This window comes from Polyergus mexicanus, unplaced genomic scaffold, assembly GCF_030449975.1.
Source record: "Polyergus mexicanus isolate NDT 795.1 unplaced genomic scaffold, iyPolMexi1.0 SCAF_12, whole genome shotgun sequence".
In the NCBI taxonomy this organism is placed as follows: Eukaryota; Metazoa; Arthropoda; class Insecta; order Hymenoptera; family Formicidae; genus Polyergus; species Polyergus mexicanus.
Window position 1 is genome coordinate 2,370,911 of NW_027223332.1, and position 20,467 is coordinate 2,391,377.

General features: G+C 37.4%; 1 protein-coding gene across 1 annotated transcript in view; it reads left to right on the forward strand.

Moving 5' to 3' along the window:
• Positions 1 to 8,823: 8,823 nt before the first annotated feature.
• LOC138938238 (knirps-related protein) overlaps positions 8,824 to 20,467 on the forward strand; it is a 124,011-nt gene continuing 112,367 nt past the window's right edge. Inside the window, exon 1 of the mRNA XM_070305075.1 lies at positions 8,824 to 8,881. The gene's annotated coding sequence lies outside the window, so the exon portion shown is untranslated. The remainder of the gene's footprint in view (positions 8,882 to 20,467) is intronic.

Consider the following 20,467-nt stretch of genomic DNA (forward strand, 5'->3'; position numbering starts at 1 on the left):
AAGCAGTGGTATCAACGCAGAGTACTGTCGTCTCATTATAATATACATAACTTAAGGGGGTATTATTTTATTATACATATATATATATATATGTATAATAAAATAATGCTATTGAACGATAAGAAATCGGTTAGTACACAGTCTTAATGTTTGATTAGGCTGCTTGAAACGCTTTGTACGTTGTCTCTTGCAATCATTATCTACGAACAATTAATAAACAAGTCAAACAAGTAAAATTAACTTCACAATTAAAGATTTATAAATGTCTCAAAGCAGTAACTATTTACCGAACTAAATATTTCACCTAATTCATTCATTCGAAATTGAAGCGATAGAAATTGAAATTCTTTTTAATGATTGTCATCTACATTTCCTATATTCAAATATAATTTTGCATATATTACAAGTAACATATGATTGAATGAATAATTAATTAATTTCTGATGCATTGATCATTTTATTTCACATTTATATTGTATAATTTTACAATATGTATCCTATAATTTATTTTTGAATTAAAAAAGCAGATTCGATATTTGTGATGCTGGTTTTTTCAAAAACATACGTATGTATATTTTATTTAATCAAGGAAAAAGAGGGATATGTGCGATATAGAAAATCTTTCAATTATTAAGTACATTTTACCCCCTTAAGTTATATATATATAATATTACAAGATTATATACATATAATATAATTCTCCCGCGGGTACACCTTGACGTAATGGGAGGCCTCGGTACATGGACGATGCCTTAAGATCTTAAACATCCTAAAGATTTAGGATGTTAAAGCCAAGTACCTAGCGTCGTCGTTACCATCATCGTCCCACGGACGGCTTGTTGCGTCGTCGGTGCTGTCAATTCTTTAGAAAATATTCCTTGCGATACGCAATGAAAAAATAATATTATGAATTTTTAAGTATATTTAAATACGCGCGAATTTGTGATAAAATTGAGTATCAAGCAAACCATATTTAATATATTGCATTTAATGACATAATTGAGGAAATAATTTAACATTGTACTTTAACCTAAATATTTCAATGATGTTAACATTCTTATCTTATTAATATCTCATTGATATCTCATTAATATCATAATGAGACGACGCGTACAAAATTTTTGCCGCGTAGCGCGTGAAGTCGAGCGCCATCACGTGATCAAAATTTCCGCGATCTATTCCTTCCCCCCTCCGCCTACCTCCGCCAGTTGGCGTAGGGCATTGCCGAAGTGCGTATCCTGATCGCGATCGCTCTGCGTTTTCGCGTCTTTTTACCCGGTTCGGACGAATCCTGCGCCCTCGATAAGCATCGAAACTATCGAATTGAACGACGGGCGATCGTCTCGTTGCGTTAACGTGATTCGCGCGGTCATAATTAGCGAGTCTTTCGGTAATCGCGATCGGTACGTGCCTCGATGGCTACATCGCCTTTATTGGAAGGGTCCATTTTTCCAACGCGCATATTTTCACGTACATATCTCGCGACATTCGCTCGTCGGGCGAGTATTCCGAGTGCTACCTGGCATTCGAAGCATCGCGGAGGATCGAAAGACAACGAAAGGAGCATCGTCGAGGATATCGAGGAATTCTCGAATCTCTCGGTAATCGCGACCGTACGTGAATTATCGCCGGATCGCCATTATTGGACTGATCCATTTTCTAATCGCTCATTCCACGCATATATATCGGAATATTCGCGCGTTCGACGAATATTCCGAGCGCTATTTAATATCCGAACCATCTTGGAACATCGAGATACATCGAAATACGTCGAAAGAAGCATCGTCGAGGATATCGAGGAATTATCATAATGGACTAATTAACGCAAGTGATCCTTGTTCGCGAACGTTCGATATTGGTCCGCCATGACAGTGACGTATGCACAGTGCAAGCTCCCGATATCAGTCGGACGCGTCGTGACAAGTGTCCAGGAGTATCGGGTGCATAGACTTCTGGATAGAGTGCGCGCTTCAATTAAGGATAAGCAAGAGGGGAAACTCTGTAAGAGGGCACTACTCGATCTAACTCTCCCCACCAATCGTGCGGTATCTATGCCCAGGGATTCTACGGACATTTACGGAATATATTGACAATCCAACATAATCACAATCGAACATTTTCGTTCGTCGAAAGACTTCGTGTACGTTCCTTTCGTATTATTTACGATTGTGATGACGCGTCGGGTGTGCCGGAAGAATATACGAGCGTTTCAATGTCGTCAGCTGATCCGCGCAATCACTATCGAACGTTTGCCGATATACATAACCACAGTATTAATTATGTTCGTCAAATTATGGTTCGTTGAAAAATTGTATGTCCAATGAATACCTACGGACATTTAAGTGACTTAATTGATCGAACGTTTTTCGTTGTACATAACCGCAATAATGATCGCGTCCTGCGTAAAATCGAAAGACTTATTTACGGACACATTCGTTATTCGCGAGTGTAATCGCGTATCGGGAGTGTCGAATAAGTCTACGGGCGATCGTTTAATTACCATTAATTAATCTGTCTGATCGAATGGACTTTTCGATATCGTTGACAGATTAATCGCGTTTCGTTGCGGATCATGTCCGCTGGGGAATTTATTTAAAAATATGCCCGTACGATTGAACATTATTTGAGTGATCAAGTGGATTATAAGTGCATCGAACGACATCGAGCGGCTTCGAGGAATAATGGATTATTGTAGACAGGATGCAGGTGGAGACGGAAGGATTGTATTCGTCTACGGTGAGCACTCGAGCATTTATTTTATATATTAACAGTATGTACTAAAAATTTTATTCCACTTTATATACACGCTGCGATATAAATATAATAGGTATCTTTACATTGTCTAACGCGCGCTTATATATTAATGGATGCTTTAATATCAGTGTAATCTTAGCGTAATACGATCTTTTTATAGAGGATTAAATCATCAATTTAAATGTATGTGGAATAATCGAGGAATCGTCGATTTCTCCGAAAATAAAAAATCCCACGCGCAAATAACCGTATTAATGATCGTAATAGATTCGAAATGAGATTCCACGATCGATAGCGTTTTATGACTTTCGCGATCTCCCGTGTTTAAATGAGTAATGATATCGATGTAATTACGGCGTAACGATTTTTCCGTAGAGGATTAAATCATCAATTAACATAGTTACGCAGAATGATCGACGAAAATCATCGATTTTATTCGGGAAAAAAAAAAATCGCGCGCACCAATAAGCGCATTAATTTAATACAGGGTGTCTGCTTGCTCTCTTGTAAAACATGGTATTCTCGGAAAATTTTGTTATACCTCGAGAAATCAGGGAATTGTCATAGAATTTTATTGAGATTTTTATATTGTAAGCAATCTGCAATTCGCCGATGAGCTAAATTGTAAATTATGCGTTTAAAATATTATATATAAATATATATCTATCTCGGTTTATATATATTCAGTGTGTTATAATAAAATATTGAATGCAGTACATATTCTTTACTTTAATTTTTAATGATAAAAAACGAAAATGTTATACAAATTAAAAATTTTTATTTTTAACGAAAGCTGTTCAGTTCTCTTCAATACATTTTTTAATCTAGCATCTTAAAAATTAAGTGGCTTCATAATTTAAAAAAAAAAAAAAAAAAAAAAACCACTTATTTTAGGAAAATGCATTACAAAAATTTTTTAAAAATATTCTCTTTATTTTGAATTTTGAATAAAAATATCTGAAAGTTCAGCAAATTTTTGGCGAATGTTTTCACAAGATTTGAGTAGGCATCCTTACAGCCCTAACAATTCCATTTGCTGGCCGAACCAGCGGAGATTTGGAAAACATCCCTAACCGAGTGCCCTAACCGCATGCCCTACTCGCGTGCCCTAATCGCATGCCCTAACTGCGCGCATCCTAATCGTACTTCTCGCTACGTATTTTGGCCAGTATTGACCACCTATTTTGCGTAGCCTATATCCATTCTTTGGGCCAGTTAAACCTACCTTTTGTTGCTCCTGGCCACTTTCAGGATCGAATTTTAAACAGAGATCGAAAAAGGAGATATATACTTCTCTTATCGCCGGCTATTTATTAGCGCCGGCGAATAGACGCAAGATTTTTCTTGCGCTCGTAAGGAGACAAACTTTTTCTTTTGCCGAGTAATTATTGTCATCGGCAGATGAGCGTAATCATTTCACGCTCGATGACAATCGTGTGATTTTACGGTCGTTCGTTCATTTTAATATAACTTTATTTTAACTGAGACAAAACCAAGTTATTAAACAAAATTTTCATTAAAAGATTATGATAAATTATAATAAATATATAAATTTGATTAAAATTTATATATTAATATATAATTTATTTAATAATATTATAATACATGTATATAATAATATATAATAATATATAATTTATTATAAAATAAGATTAATTTGTACAATATTTATGCCATTTATTATCATGTTACAGATAATTTAATTGATTGATCATTTGGTCTCTCTTATATCAGTTAAAACAAAGTTTAAAAACAATGTCTATAAATAAATTCTACGATATGGATGAGCTGTAAGGAATTAGGATAAGATCGGAGCGCGTTATAAAAATAAATTAGCATCATACGTAATTAATTATAAAATAATATAATTGATAAAATTACTAACGGTATTCTTCTTTAGTCTTATATAAATCAAATAAAATCTACAAATTGGAAAAAAATGTTTTCTATAATCTTCCATTTATAATTTAGACTTTAATTTACTTTTCTAATGTATGCAATGCTTACGAAAGAAACTTGATCTACGTTAGCTCATCCATTTAAAAGTAACGGATTTGCCTACAATCTACAATCTACGATCTACATCTACAATCTCTACAAATCCGTTATTTTAAAATTAAATAATAGTTTGTCACTCACCGGCATTGATGCGCAACAGCGGAGTTGTTGATCTTGAGGTTACGTTGTCTGTAACATGCAAATATAAAATTCAAATTATAGCAGAGTCCAAAATATAATTAATTTCAAAAAAATTATTATTTTACATGTCAAATTTTATTTCCGATGCGAACTATAATAATTTATAAATTCTAAATGGATTGTTTTTTCTAATAATAAAAATATTTATCGGATTTATGTAAAAGGCCTTCTTTCTAATTTTTTTCTTATTTAATTCATTCGAATAATTAAACCGAATTAATGCGCGTACGCGATTTTTATCAAACAGAATATAAATAAAAAATACTCACCCTTGGGTTGCTCCGCCGGTGCAGGATGCCTCTCCTAGGCCTCCTCATCCTCTCAGAAAGTCAGGATCACTACGTTGCTCTGTAACATGCAAATAGAAGATTCAAATTATAGCAACGCTCGAAATAATTAATATTAAAAAAAAATGTATTATACGCATTGAATGTTATATTTCACGCATATAATAATATGCAGATTAAAAAAATAATTTTATAAATTTTGAAAAAAAACTGGTACTAATAATTCCATATATGGTACAAGCTATAATCTAAAAGTAGAAACTTTTACAAGATTATAGCTTCCATATAAAAATCTTTTTCTTTAATTCTCTCTTGTCTGAATCATATAAAAGCCAAATTACGCGATTAATTATTTAAAATAAATTGTACGTAAATTGTATGCAATTAATAAATAATTAATATACAAATAATAAATTACTTACGACAGGGTTGCTCCACCGGTGCCCGATGCCTCTCCTAGGCCTCCTCCTCCTCTCAGGTTGATTGACACGCGCGATACTTTAAACGACACTCCCGCACTTTCGAATTTCGGCACGATCGAACCCCGTTTCACGTGAGAATCATACTTGGAGTCGACAAGTCGGGAATTCACCGATTACTTCGAGCAAAGGTTAAGCGGAAGCGGAAGAAGACGAAATCGATCGATGGAATCGACGCGAATGGGGTTCGCTCGACTCTTGACCCGCGCCTGCTCCCATCGAGGGCCGACTAGAACTTCGTTAGGAACGATTTCATACGAACCACCAAGTCTCTATCGTACAGACTGAGCCGGGTTTATCGTAAGGCTGATAGACGGGTCGAGAATGAAGATACCCACCTCCTAGGTGCTAACAATCTAGATCACTTCGAAAGCGGGAGATCAACTTCTCTAGCGAGCAAAAATCGAATCTAATTAGTACAGCCGACTCCTCAAATGCCAAACATTTTAGTATTGCTACAATGTGCTGTTAGACGGTACAAGAGAAGGGACCCATTAACGACGATTCCAAAACAATCGACCGAACTCTAACCGATTCGGGCCGAACCGTTTGTCGGAGCAGAACGTGCCCTCAACAGCCGATTCTCGAACCGAAGTTCAAGATTAACCGCGCGAACATGCATCTATACTATGCACGAACATACGTTGCTACGCGGTCGGCATTCACCTTAGCCGCGATACTGAGGCGTTTTAACGTTGCGCCTACATTAATATATTAAATTTATTAATACATAAATATTTATATAATATATAATATTAATATAGTATTAATATTAATTGATATTAATATAAAATTAATTGTATTAATAGGTATTAATATATTAAAGATTGCAACGCTGAGAGACATCCCATTTAGCCGGCAACGAAGTATGATCCTCGATTACAATCGTAAAAACGGGATAAAGGTCCAACGCGAAGACGCGACGACGCGAAAACGCGAAAACGCGAAAACGCGACGCATCGTTGCTCGTGCGGCACGACGACGGCAACGACGACGCACTAATGTGCGTTCAACGCACAAATGCGCGTGCCACATATGAGCCATTGTGCGACTCGTGGCAATGCTGTACTGACACGCGACGCGAAACACGCGAAAACCGTCCGCGGCACGATGACGGTACCGACGACTAATTAATTATTAATCTTCTCGATACTTGTCGCGATCGCGTTTAGAAAAGGAATTTTATGGAGTCTCGCACTACAACATTACTGCTCGAGGGTCGCCGCGCGAATGATAACAAACACGTAAGAAAGGAATTTGAGCGTCTCGCCCCCCCACTACAGTTCTATTCAAGTACCTTTATATAAATGGTAACAAGACCGTGATACGTAAACAATGTTGACGCGCGTCAATGTTTACGCCGCCAAGGCCTATATTATCCTAATTCGCTGCCGAAATATTTTACGTACTATTGTACAATATTATACGCGGTATGTATACAGTATATGTGTACGCGGAATATTAAAGTATATAAAGTATATTTTAAATTATGATTAACTATATTCATTGAACGATTAATGTATTATAAAAAGCCTTTTATTATATTAATTACTCGATTTCGTAATTTGATTGTTTAATTGGGTTCTATTCAAATGTCTCGGTATAAATAATAACAAGTATATTGTTCTAATATTTTTAAATTAAAGTACAGTGTATTAAATGTATCACTCAAGCTTGGTTCATACGCGACATTCGCTTAAATGTATGCATAGAAATTTGCGACCGTTTTCCTTGTGCGTTTCATAAAAAAGACCTTTGTCAACGAATTTCATTTTCCATTCATCAAAAATGTAAGAATTTATCTAGTTGAATATGTATAGTTATGAATATTTTATTCTCATATTTACTTATGAAAATTCAGCGCTCGACTTTCGCTCGATGTATGTATAGAGTGCGCTCTTGTTTACACTTTTTGGAATTTGTTGTCATTCGCGCGGCGAGACCCGAGTGAGTAGGAAGCGACCCAAATTTCTCCGTGTATTAAATCGTATTATCTCTGACGTGATCGCGATAAATAAAAAAAGATACCAAACGCGATTATTCTTCGTGTGATCATTCTAATTAGTTATTAACGCGAAATGAGTAAATGCGTTGAGGCAACATATATTTATCGAAGCAGGTTTTTCATTCGATTCATTCATTTAAGATAAGAATAACACATTGATTTTGTAGATTATATGTTTTTGATATCGGACGAACAATATTGAATTTCGATTACATATTTTTGGACATTTATCGCATCTTAAATAATCTATTAACTCGTGTAAAAAAAAAAATTTCTTTCAATCTTTTGCCGTGCCATTTTCGAGTATCGAGTAGATCATAATTTTCTTCTTTATTAAGTTGCAATATAATTAAATGTATTGTGTGCTAGTGATGTCGAGGGTGTAACGTGTAAAGTCGTAATCAATCGATTAGTTCGCGCGCGATCATAATTAATAGTGCTATAGTGAATGAGTGCCACGAAAGTGCAGCGTGCAGCAGAGCTAACCTAAATTAAGAAGATAGGAAACCCAGGGGAGACATCGAGCGACGGCGGAACAACCATGGAGTAAATAATTTATAGATAACTTATTTATTTTATTCTTTATTAATTAAGAAATTAATTTACTTCCGAGAAGCGGAAGTCTGTTTTTAAAGTGATTCATTTTCTATTGTTGTGTAACATAAGTTTTATATCAAATATGAAATTCTATAAAGATAATCAATTATTATATGTGAATAATGTAAAAATTTTACAATTCTCAAACATAATATTGGAATATTTTATTTATGTTTGTATAAAAATATCTTTTAATATCTTTTATTATATATATATATATCTTTTTTATAATACATATTTTAAATATATATTTTAAAATAAAATCTAATGAGAATAAAATATTTCTTTAAAATAACGTTAAAAAGATCTAAAATATTTTATGTGCATTATATATTTAAAAAAAAATTTATCTTTTGAAAATTATATGTAACTTTACTTTATTAAATATAAAAGACAGATAAAAATACAATTTGCGCTCAATAATTATTTTTTAAATAATTAAATGTAATAATATCTTAAGTATTATTTTATATAACTCAAATACATTTATATTTTACAGAACATCAACGTCAACAATCAACGTAATGCATTAAAATTCCGTCGTTGTGCATCGCGTCCCGGTGAGTGATAATTATTTTTTATTTTAAACTCGAATTGTGAAAATAATGATGATGATGATCATCTCTCGCGTAAAAGTCCTCGATAGACAAGAAACAATTCGCCAAGTAAAAGAACTAATTATAATCTAATATTCCCTCTTGTGTATGTATTTAAATGGTTAAACGTTCTTGACGGTTATTTCCTTTCTACATTTTATGTCAAAATATGCAATTACTGTAAATCTTTTAAAAAATCCCCACAATAGAGAAAAATTTATCTTTAGCAATGGATATTCAGTAAAATAATTAATTGAGAAAATATATTAAAAATTAGGAACTTTATAAGCGCGTAATTAAGAAAATAACTGCTGGTTCTCATAAAACTTTACGTCATTTAGATTTTTAGATTTTAGCCATTTAATCTTATCACAGAGAACATGATTTTAATAGAGCCTAAAGATATTTTCACTGGCCGTGCCGTAGTATATAACTTTTGCGACAATGAAAACAGACATTTTCTGTACGAATGTAATTATTCAAATACATACATACATATCGATATAAATGACGGATGAATATTTGTGAAATATATAGATAAATACATTTATATAAAAATTCTAAATATATTATAAAAAAAAAAAATTATAAAACATATTAATTTGTTGTAATTTTCATATTTTTAATAATTCTCTCATTTTCTGACTCTCTCTCTCTCTCTCTCTCTCTCTCTCTCTCTCTCTCTCTCTGATTAAATGATTATATTTAATAATAATATTACAATATATCGAACGGTACTTGGCTAAAATGTACAAATCAGAATCCGGAAGCATACTTGACGATCGAAAGACAATTGGAACGTATCGGTCCGCGAAATCCTGCCACACCGGTAGCGCGAGACGATCAATCGTCGAAAGGAGAATCGTCGTATACGGAGGAGGCTCTTGGGTCACGAGCATCACGAGTCGTCGGCGGTAGCGAGCGTGGTAGTCGATAGGCCAGGCTGAATCATGCTTCCTCTACGGTATATACGGGAGTCAATTGGACGGTTACGCCGTTCTCGGACTAAAGAAGCAGCTACGAGGCGCCTTCATCTTTACGATGAAGTATCCTCATAACTCCCGTCGTTCTTCCTCCTGCTCGCTCTTGCCGGGTTTCGGGCGAAAAGATTTCTTTCATCCCCCCGTCTCTCTCCTGCACTCGGTATCACGTCCCTCTGTTTCACTCTGTTTCTCTCTCCCTTTCTTTCACGATGCATACGAACATGCGAGGTTCTTGAGTAGGTCGTCACTCTTCTTTTCTTCTTTTCTCTTTGTTTCGCATATAAAGTGGATCGAACGATTTACATCGATTTTTGTCGGGACACTCTCGAGAAAAATACGTATTTAATACGTGCGATAAAGAAAGATTATACAATAGTGATTGCAAATGATATCATGAAAGAGATGTAGCATAGGAACGGTGTTGGCGTGTCACTATTCATCATCAGCTCCGCTCGCAGAGTTATCTCACGTGCGTTGGACTTTGATAATCGTGACTAGATTATTATTATACCCGTGTAATTTGACATAAGCATAATCTTTGTTTTTATAATATGAGGATGAGAATCCTCGTGATCGTGAAACAGATCAATTCACCTATATACGTTTAAAGCTGCAGTTTTTGTAAAGAATTTATTACCTCAAAGCAGTCGTGCGAATCTGCCAGACACTTTAATACGCCACTGATGTAACGTACCGTCTTTTCACCGCGAGAAGATATCAGTAATCAGGTATTTCTTTTTCTAATCATCGATTGTTCCAATGTTCGCGATCGCGCGCAGAACGTAGAAATCAGCTGAGAGTCGTATATACCCGAGTTGTGTCGACACGAAACGATTCCTCTCGATCGCCTGCTCCGACGTGAAGGAAGAAAAAAATTTGCGGTTGAAAGGTTCACGCGGCCAATCGCCGGCTCATCGACACCGGCTAAGGTCGCCGCACGCCGTGCGAAAGCAAGTGCCGACCGCTCCAATTACAGCGATCGCGCGCACGATGGAAGTATCTTCCGCGAGTTACCCGCAGGCACTCGTGATACACGACTCGCACAACAAGTCGTCCTTACACGCCACTCGTGAGCGTTGCGTCGATCGGGGTCTATATCGCTGCCGTGTAACGCGGCCGCGCGGCCGCGCGGGCGAGGGTGAGGCTACGCTCACGAAATAGCTTTCGCACGGTGACCGGAGCAAACTCCTCGGATCGCATGTATAGGGATCTACCCGCGCGAAATGTATACATGCCGGCATCCCGCGCCGCGTTCCAAGATATAATTTCAGCCGTTTAATCGGACGGAACGAGATATCGTCGCGATCGGCCGCGTCTTGCTGTCGGGGCCTGATAATGGCGTAATTTTGATGAGAACCATTTTCCGCCGTAGACCACAACAAAACTATATTTTAACGCGCCTCAAGAGCACGTAGTTTCGCGATTTATAGCAGATTGCGTTCGATTAAGATCGACGAATAAGATTATTAATTAATTATATGCGATATACATATAATAATTGTAATAGCGTTTTATTTTGATATTAATTATGAGGTTTCTGTTATATCTCTTATAGCAGCCCTTTCAATTTCAAAATTAAATAATTAAATTTAAATTAATAATTAAATTTTCTTTGTTAAAAAAATATAATTTGTACAGGTCAAAAGACAAAGAGAAAACTTCTTACAATTAGAAAACTTAAAGGAGACAGGATCAAATTTAAGAGCACGAGGCATATCTCATACTTTAATAATGTATAATCCGCGCGCCTTGGCTGCATCTACAACAATATTTACAGATGCGGGATCGAGGAAGACTAACGTTAGCTTTTTTTTTTTTTTTTTTTCATTTCAAAAAATGATAGGCAATCTCGTTAAGTCGGATGGCGAGACTCCGGATGCATCTGTCGTCCTCGTTGCCGGCGCAAGGGAAGCGCGAGGAGAGAACGATGAGAGGACGACGGAATCAGTGAGAGAGAATAATTTGGTCCGGGTCTCGGCGAGGGCGGTGGGCCCGGCGCTGACATCTCATTTGACTCGCGCGGGTAGGCCATTTTATTTAATCCGTGATTTACGGATGCGAACGAGGCGACCGCAAGGCATTCTCTCCGTGAACGGCGGTTCTCGGGCCGCGCCGCGGGTACGTAAGCGTACGAGCGGAAAGGAGATGCCTCGAAGATAAGTCGCCCGGGTCGAGGGACGGAAAGGGAGGGATCGACCGAGATGCATAACTTAACCCTCCCGCGCGGTCGTAGTATGTAAGGGGGAATTTAATCTCCACCTCGGCGCGCCCCCTCGAGCGGATAAAATAAATAAATAGGACGCCTTCGAAATATGTCCCCGTCTAGTTGAAATATATATAGAGCAGCCAAAGAGAGTATGCGTGCGACGTCTCCGAGGAATTCTCGGGATGACCATACAATTCTTTCTCCGCGCTCTTGTTGCTGCCCCCACCGACGCGACCCGCTCCTTATTTCTTACGGAGATCGAGGATTCTTGGCTGGCGCGACTCGTGCATCTTTCCGAGGACCTCTCTGCGCGATCGTACGCGCAATGCGGAATATGTGTGCGTATCTGTGATATCAAAGCGCGCAAACGACCTAACATATCGCGGAGAGAAATAAATGCTTTTATTTTGAAGGAATGTATATCTTTTATTCTTCTTGCGTATAGTATTTATATATTTTAATCAGAAATGTAAATAGCGAGATTTGTTTTTCTATCGTACTTTATATATAATATTCTAATTTTCTATAATTCCGATAATAATATACTGTGATGATATATTGTACTTGTGATAATATATTAATTTTTATGATATGTGTCAAATAGGATCGTTGAATAAATATCTTGATTCCCTGAGAGATAAAAATCACGACATTAAAAAGATGAATTAATCCATTAATAAAGTTTAGCTAGGATGAAGATACATTTTAGACGTTACTTATTTCAAATGCATGTGAAAAAAAATATAATTAAAATTAATATATTTCTTATAGAAATTAACGTAAGTCCATCACTCGTTACATTATTATTTAAATTTTCAATATAGCACATATGTATTGTATATCACGAAGATAAACGTATCTAACGCGAATCGCAATTTTGCTCACCGGATATACATCGATTTAGGCAAGCGCGTATCGGTGTTCCGGATTGTCATTGTCGTTGGCTGCATCGCCGTTGCCGCTATTGATGGTCGCGTCGTCGTCGTCGTCGTCGTGTACCTGCCGCGCAGATAATAGTCGCAGGAACAACGTGCGAACAGATCGCGCCGGCGTCTCGAAGATTACAAATGTGGCGTTGACCCCGGTTGTTTCGGGGTCACGTGAGCGCTCCAAATTATATGGAGCGAGTCGACGGATGGCCAGAGCACGCCATGGACGTGATGGCCCGATCGTGGCTAGGTCATCACCAATCGCTGTACGTATATATACACACACACACTCACGTACATGCACACAACGAGTAACCAGCGTCACTCTATCTCTATGCCACATAGCTGCACGAGGATCAAAGTCGTTCCGGTATATCGCAATCGATGATAACCAAAAGAGATAGATTCGATGACAATTACGATGGTATTGACGATAAAGGATTTTCTCGCTTTCTCTGAATTAGTTGCGGAATAGATATCTCACTCTTACATTTTCTGAACTATTTTCCATCATTTTTGAATATATATAAATTTATTTATATTTTTGTAACAAATGACCGTACTATATATTAAATTTTAAAACAATTAATATTATTAAGCTGTATATGATAGTGAATATATTTGGTTATTGAAAATCATTAGTTGTTACACCGATAGTTGTTATTCTATTAAATAAAGTGGCATAATTAATAATCTAATTTAAATAATGAAATATATTATTAAACGATAAATGCAAGCACGTCACTCTACGATTACTTAAGATTTCTATCGTGCAACAATGTGTGCTTTTTTTCCAAAAAAATATCATCCTTCGAGATAAAAGGCAAATCATCTATAATGCTAAACGAAGCGGGATCTGATATCGATCTATCCAATAACGTTACAGGATGATCGCTCGTATGAAATGCCTCACGTAACTATTAAACGCAAACATCTGGTGGCTGAAAATGTTCGGTCATTTGCGTAAATCACGATGATAAATAATAATCTACGCTCTTTAAGAAAGTTCTAAGCAATAATTTAGATCCTGCGCCCGCGGTTCGGAGAAAGAACCTCTACAATGGATGAACCGTTGTAAGGAAGATCAAAGGTTATATAATCCCTCTACGTGTCTTGTGGGAATACGATTCATCTCCGTTGCAATAGTAATGCGCGCGCCCGAACGAGCTCTCTCGCCGCGAGACGCTTCTGCTTGGGATTCCTGATAAACGGTGCGCCGATAATGGCTCGTAAAATTTCGCGCGTTTATAATCGCGAGCGAAACGCCAACGCCTCGATCTCGTCCGAGAATCAAGCTAGCTGTCCCTCGTGATTAATTGACTATAAAGCTGAGAGAAAGCAGGTGAAAGAAATGAAGTTCTTCCATGGGTCGATGAGTCAACGCATTCTTTCTTCTCGCTTGATTGTATCATATCGCGAATCTTTACGTATGTGTATCGCCGAACAATAGTAGCGCCTGCTTCAGCCAGAGATTCTTATATACGTTTCGATATAAGCTCGGTACAGCGCATACATATATTTCATTCCATATTTTTCAATTTCTTTTATTTATTATATTTTTTAAACAATATATTTTTAAAGTTATATCAAGTAGGAAATTGGCAGATAAGAGCCAAGGCGTGGGTATCAATGTGCCAAATTATTATCGTTAAATTTTATTAACTCATGTGCATTAAAAATGAGTTTTTAAATGAATTAAAAATGAATTTTTCAATGCACATTAGTTAATAAAATTTAATAATAAGTTTGCGCACCGATACTCGCACCTTGGCTCTTATCTGTCAGTTTGCAAACTTGATTGTTTTTAGCCTGAACCTATTGCTGCTTTTATTAAAATTATATATTTATCTTGGACATATAAATAGACTGAGAATATTGATGACGTAGCCTAAGGAAATAGAAGGAAAAGGAAATTATAGTGGCAAACTCCAGCTTTCTCTAATGAAAGAAAATGAGGGACAGCTAAGACAGTTGAATATTCGATCATATGAATATGTCAAATTTCAATTCTACTATAATTTTTGTTATAATGTCACTGCGTTGGCGCAAATAGAAAAAAAGAGCACTGCCAGTTACATCTTCTCTCCTTTTTTATCTATCTAGTCCTTAATTAAAAAAAGCTTAATTATAAACATGGGGAATGTTCGGTCTATTTATTCTACGATATTTACTATTGAATATAATCACAGAGCGAGAAATTGTTTCCATTCGCGGCGCAAATAGCGACACGGTGGTCCTGGTTGCCGCGTATGCGAGCGAGACGTCTACGCGCACTGTCGTAACTTACCTGGCAGATGGCGATCCGAGAAGGCACCCAGCGGAGATTAGATCGATTTTTCATGACTGCTGAGAAAATCGCTCTCGAGCGGCTAACAAGCGCCAGATGCAAATCGCGGCCGAGCGCAGTAGGTAGGCCCGCGATCACCTACTCGCTCGTAACGGGGCGAGCGAAGCATGATGCGTGGCTGCTCGAGAGGAACAGAGAGAATGAAGCGCGTGGAGACGCCGAACGGAATCTCTGCGAGAACTGTTTGGCGGCGCGATCCAGACATCGGAAGCTGCTGTTCCGAGGCGATGTCGCGCCGCGAAAAGTTTCCCGAGAGCAGCGCGACTCGAATTACACGTCTCGCCGATATGTTGACTCAATTAATTAAGCGCGATTTATGAGTGCGCGCGCTGGCCGACTAGTAGTCGGTGAGTTACTAATTCTCGGATAACAGGTCGGTAACACACGATATTTCAGCGCGGGTACTACATCACAGACGCCGGGGGCTTATCGGACGTATGCAAATAGCGATACACCGCGTGATTCGTGGAGCATTAAATATTCATTGCAATTCAGTAATTCGCTGGATTATATCATGTCGCGCGCGATTAGCAACAACGACGAAGGCCGTTTACGCCCTCGGTCTACAAAGCCGATCGTCGACCGTAAATATATCTTGTAACGGTGACGGTGTTATCGTTGGGCATGGATTGCTTACCGGGAAACAACGGCGAACTCAATAAGCCGATCGATAAATCGAGCTGGAAAGGCGGAGCGAACGGCTTGACAAATGTTACACTGTGGTAAGAGCATATTGTCGCACAAATTCAGAGTACTTTATACGAATCGATTCCTATACGCGCAAATTGTATTTCATGGCTATGATTTTTATCTATCTCACAATGTAATTTTCAGTTGAGTGATGCGTGTATATTCAAGCTAAATCATTTTTTTTTTAAGTATAAAAAATTTATTATCTCATTTGTACCGAAATAATTAAAAACAGAAAATTCAGATGGAATTTAGTTAGTTATTTAATTATTCATCAGATTTATTTCGTTACTTTTTTTTAATGAATGAAGGCTTTGAAATTATTTTTGAAGATCATCAAAAAACATGATCTTTGAAGTTTATTAGCTATAACTTTTTAACGAAGCGTTTCCGTTATCTATGTTTGTAGGAATTTTTTTGTTCCAAATTCGATTTCCTATGAAACTCTGAAGTTTCATTGACCTGACCTCGAGCATCCTGTTCTAATACTTTATAATATAAAAGCGGATGCATTCGGTCATATAATCGTATTACTATCGTTATTCTATTCACGGGGATGATTTTAATGCCGTTAACGCCGCTAAAGTAATTGTTATCGCATTCGCGTGATATTTCCGATTAAATTTGGAAGCAAGTCGCATCTCCTTCACCTTGAAAGTGATTAATTCAGATACGATCTTTGTTTCTACGTTTATTAGTAATTTTGCAGAACACATATGTTAAATTAAGTGGTCGGAATTGATTAACCTTGCCACTTTGCAAATGAATCGCCGATGTTGATCCCAAAACGACTTTCGAAACGTGCGGCACGTGCACTTGTTTGACGTACATTTCGACGCTGTTTTGAAACAAGCCAATTAACATTTTCGCAAGCGTGATTTTTTAGCGAGCTCAGATACAGCCAAAAGAGTTCTTTCATAAAGATACATTAATTTGTCGTAAGATACATTTATTATATGTCTTGAATAAGAAAAATAGTCCCATAGTTCATAGTTAAATGTCACCTAAAATCTCCGGAGACGTATCTTCTTTTTAAACATATAAGAAAAATTTCATACACAGATCGAGAAGTAAATCTTAAAAATTGAAAATTCCAGATTACTTGATTATTTTTTGCGTACAAGAAGCTATTTATATTTGTATCCGCTTCGCGTGTAACGATTCATTACACGTTAAACGAACCCTCTCTCATAAAGCTAAAAGATTCGTCCTGAGATCGCTCCTGAGAAGTCGTCGATTCTTAAACGCAATCATGCCGCACGCGGAAATCGATCGGCATCATGATCGGCGTCAGATCGAGACCGCCGCGGCGAGAAAAACTGGTAGCGGTCCCATAGATCTGTCGATACCCGACAGTAGAGTCCGTCGCTCGCCACGCGAATACCAGCTTCTTCTTCCCCCCCCCCCTCCCCCCCGTGTCTTTCCCACATCGATCTTAACCTTCCTCGGGATATCGTTCCTTTCGTACTCTCATCGCTTTTCTCATTCCTCGTCTCGCCTCCGCGCGTAGAAAACTCTCTTCCGCTCTCGTCGCTCTTCTCTTCGAGGCTAATAAGCCGCTGCCTGCGAACATTAAAGCTCGTATTACATGGCGGTCTCGTCGGTAATTGGACGCACGTTTAGTGAGCCAATAAATGCGACGACGATCTCACCTGCGAGCCTCCCATTTCGAGTTCGTATCTCATTCGGCGGATTGTTGAACGAAACGCTGGGCGCAGCAGCCGACGGTGATAACGGCGGAATAAATTAATTCGATATTTTTATTTCTCACGAAATGCATATTAATGCTGGATTTTTCTCTTTTTATAGCCGATACATGAAGACCAGAATTATTTGATCTCGAAATACACGGAATATGTTCGATACGTGATTCTGTTGAGGATGGAAATATTTTATTTTAATTTTATTCTCAATTAAAAGGAAGAAAATTAATCGTACTGTTTACGATATTTTTGTGTATTGCGACAAAAAAAAGACGCAAACTCAACGCTCGGCTCAATAAATATCGATTCAAGAATAGTTGGCGATCAGCGATAATTTTGAACCGTGGCATATAAACTGGCCGTTAATTCGATCGACAAATTCCCACGTGGCATTCAAATGAGCGGGCGAGTTTTTTTTTTTTTTTTTTTATCTTGTGCGTTGGATACTCGCAGAGTCTACTTAATGGTATAATTTCGCTATTAATCTCCGCATTGCGTTACGCGACCGCTACACGGACGCAGAATCCGATCGGCGACGTATACACGAACCCGCGCGTGTATGCGTGCGTTTCGTACGGATACGCACGATTGACATATAGCGCGGTAACCCACTCCAATTATGCGCGATTTGGTCGGGATTTAACGCCGTTATTCGCCATCAATTTCGGGGCCTTATCCGAAGCAGTCCGCGCGCCCCACGGTCCCCACCAAAACAGGGGACCGAGGAACTTTAAGATCCATCAGGCTCGCCTCGAATTTTACGATCGGTCGTCCCAATATCGCATCGCTCCGAGAATAAATAATTCCATTTCGAAAGCGGAGAAGACGTTCGCTTGTTCATCGCCATCAACTACGTTGTCATTTCTGGTTTCTGCGCTTTTCCATACAACATTATGCCACTTTATAAGATACGCCCTATCTTGCGTACCATAAAAATCACGATACTGTAACGCGAACAGAATGCGTAAGAAAATATTATGAAATTTTGTATATTCATTGCGACTATCTATAAAATCGACTTTATGCGATATTGGATCATTATACTCACATTAAATCCAAAATAGCATAATTACTTTCGGCTATCAATTTTGAAATATTATGCTTGTTTTTATCAACTATAATTTAGAATGGATTATAGAGTACACTTTCTTTATGCTACTTTTTAAATCATTATTTTGAAATATCGTATTATCATCGTCAAAACCTGCAAAAATTTGGAGTTACTGTTAGTTGTAATAGATTGATATATATGAGTCATCGATGATCTGTAGTCATGGATAAATTTTCATATCTCGCAAATGAGCTCATCGCGAGATAAATGAAAAGAAAGTGAAATTCTTAGAAATCTTTTAAGCCATGATTTAAGAACGAGTATTTCTATACTAAATTAAGGTCTTTTTGTCTAAATTATATAATCGAAGAAAAATGAAGATACTTATTTTCGAGATTGATAAGCGAAAGAAAATCGAGTACTTTGCACAGCTACAAAAGCGAGAGGATAAGCTTTGTGAAACAGAAAATAAAACATATAATATCGAGGGCGATTTCGCGGATACCCGATGTGGAGGATAGGCTACATTCCAGTGAATTCCTCGTGAAATTCTTCTGCCCGCTCAAATTCCTCGTTTATATATATAACCGGGCTTAAGTCGCGCCAAGTCGAATATCTTGATCGATATCATGGGGATTGTAAATCGCGGATCACGAACAACCGTTGCAACTCTAATCGCCCAGAATCACAGAGACGATTCGCGATGCTTTTTAAGCTCCATTGGGATTTTAAGAACAGACCGTGCGATATCCGTGCTAGAGAGAAGATCGTATCGATTGCAACGTGTATGTTTGGGTGCGATTTCGAATAACGAGTTTAGAGATTTATTCTCTTCTGTAGATCACCATAGCCGTTGACCTGTCCTATATATGGCACCATGTTACAAACTGAGACATTCCCACGGTCAGTTCTGAAAAACGGATCAAGCATGTTTGTGTCATATCCTATATGTATATTAGGTGAAAACTAAAAACATTAATGAAACAAGTAGCGAGCATTAAATAATAATAAAATTAATTATTTCGCGTCTATTAAAAAACTGGAAATAATAAAATCTGTTTTCGTGTTGAATAGCTTGAATGGAGCCGCTGTTTGTCGATGCAACCGCGGGAGAATTACAAAACTATTCAAATTAGATTGCCCGATTTCCAAAACGCCATTAGTTATCCGGACATTCGAGAGGACCGGAGAGCGCTCATTTAGAATTCCATTGATTTCGTATAGGATCGTACGCGTATGTCACCAGTCCACAAGCGATAACTATTTTTTTGGTTAGATGGAAGAGACGAGTTCGGAGAAAGGAGGAGGAACGGTTAAGATTGGAAAAGAGCGAGTTCTACATGAATATCGACGCAAAGTTAAATCCGTATTAATTTTGAACATATTTCTTTCGTAAAGTTTCACTTAATTTATTGCTACTTTCTTACATTTTCAATAATTATAGAGCACAATAATAAAGTAATAATAAAATATTATGAAAAATTAATTTATATAATATTTAGCAGTTCTTTTTTTGCTTCTCTCTAAGATATATGTATGTGTATCATTATAGTACTTTGCACACTCTATTATGCATAATAGAGCAAAACCGACATTTGTCTACGCATAATGAAATACTTGCTCGCCCACAAAGCGGCATAA